Below are 2,055 nucleotides of genomic sequence, written 5' to 3'. Positions count from 1 at the left end.
CAGGTACTGCTGCTGGTACAGTGCTCGTGCCACTGCTGGTACCGGTGCTGGTACTGCTGGTGCTACTTCTGCTACTGCTGCTGCTGCCGCCACTGCTGCTCCTGCCACTGCACCTCCGGCTCATACTCCTGCTGCTGGTACTGCTCTTAATGCTGCTGCTACTGCTCATCCTCTTCCTGCTGCTCCTGCTGCTGCTGTGGGTATTGCTCCTACTGTTCCTGCCGCTGCCCCTCCTGCTCGTACTCCCGCTGCTGCCACTGCCACTACTCCTGCTACTGCTGCTGGTACTGCTCCTGCTGCTGGTGGCACTGCTCCTGCTGCTGCCGGTGGTGCTGCTGCTGGTAGTACTCCTGCTCCTGCTGCTGCTAGTACCGGTACTGCTGCTGGTACAGTGCTGGTGCCACTGCTGGTACCGGTGCTGGTACTGCTGGTGCTACTGCTGCTGCTGCCGCCGCCACTGCTGCTCTTGCCACTGCACCTCCGGCTCATACTCCTGCTGCTGGTAATTCTGCTCGTGCTGCTGATACTGCTCTTAATGCTGCTGCTACTGCTCCTGCTGCTGCTATGGGTATTGCTCCTGCTGCCGCTGCCCCTCCTGCCCTTTCTCCCGCTGCTGCCACTGCCACTACTCCTACTACTACTGCTCATACTGCTGCCGCTCCTCCTGGTACTGCTGCTGGTGGCACTGCTCCTGCTGCTGCTAGTACTGGTACTGCTGCCGGTGGTGCTGCTGCTGGTAGTACTCCTGCTCCTGCTGCTGGCACTGCTGGTGCCGCTGCAGGTACTGCTGCTGGTACAGTGCTGGTGCCACTGCTAGTACCGGTGCTGGTACTGCTGGTGCTACTTCTGCTACTGCTGCTCCTGCTGCTGGTACTGCTCTTAATGCTGCTGCTACTGCTCATCCTCTTCCTGCTGCTCCTGCTGTCGGTATTGCTCCTACTGTTCCTGCCGCTGCCCCTCCTGCTCGTACTCCCGCTGCTGCCACTGCCACTACTCCTGCTACTGCTGCTGGTACTGCTCCTGCTGCTGGTGGCACTGCTCCTGCTAGTACCGGTACTGCTGCCGGTGGTGCTGCTGCTAGTACTGGTGCTGCTGCCGGTGGTGCTGCTGCTGGTAGTACTCCTGCTGGTGCCGCTGCTGGCAGTTCTGCTGGTACTGCTGGTGCCGCTGCAGGTACCGCTGCTGGTACAGTGCTGGTGCCACTGCTGGTGCTACTGCTGCTGCTGCCGCCGCCACTGCTGCTCTTGCCACTGCACCTCCGGCTCATACTCCTGCTGCTGGTACTGCTGCTGCTGCTGGTAATTCCGCTCCTCCTGCTGCTACTGCTCCTGCTGCTGCTGTGGGTATTGCTCCTACTGTTCCTGCCGCTGCCCCTCCTGCTCGTACTCCCGCTGCTGCCACTGCCCCTGCTACTGCTCCTGGTACTGCTGCAGCGCCTGCTGCTGCCGGTACTGCTGCTGGCACTGGTAGTGCTGGTATTAGTGCCGGTACTGCTGGTAACGGTGCCGGAACCAGTGCCGGTGCTCCTGCTGGTACTGGCGGTGGTACCGGTGCCGGTATTACTGCCGGTACCAGTGCTGGTACCGGTACTGCTGCTAGTACAGGTGCTGGTGATGCCAGTACCGCTGGTGCTGCCACTGGTCGTGGTACTGTTGCTGGTACAGGTGCCGGTACTGCTGCTGCTACGGCAGGTGCTGGTATTGCAGCCGGCACTAATGCTGGTACTGCTGGTGCCGGTGCTCCTTCTGGCGGTGGCATCTGTGCCGGTACTGCTCGTGCTGCTGCCGGTACCAGTGCTGGAGCCACTGGTACTGATGCTGCTAGTGATACGGGTGCTAGTGCTGCTGCTGGTACCGGTGCTGCTACTGCTGGTAAGAGTGCTGGTACTCGCGGTAGTACCGGTGCCGGTAGTGCTGCTAGTGGTACGGGTGCTAGTGCCGCTGCTGGTACCCGTGCAGGTATTACTGCCGGTACCGGTACTCCCGCTGCTGGTACTGCTGCCAGCACTAGTGCTGGTGCCGCTGCCGGTACAGCTGGTGCCGCAGCGAACACGTG

Source organism: Amblyomma maculatum, chromosome 9 (genome assembly GCF_055883805.1).
Source record: "Amblyomma maculatum isolate TAMU_Amacu chromosome 9, ASM5588380v1, whole genome shotgun sequence".
NCBI classification, from domain to species: Eukaryota; Metazoa; Arthropoda; class Arachnida; order Ixodida; family Ixodidae; genus Amblyomma; species Amblyomma maculatum.
Note: the sequence above shows the minus strand (reverse complement) of the source record.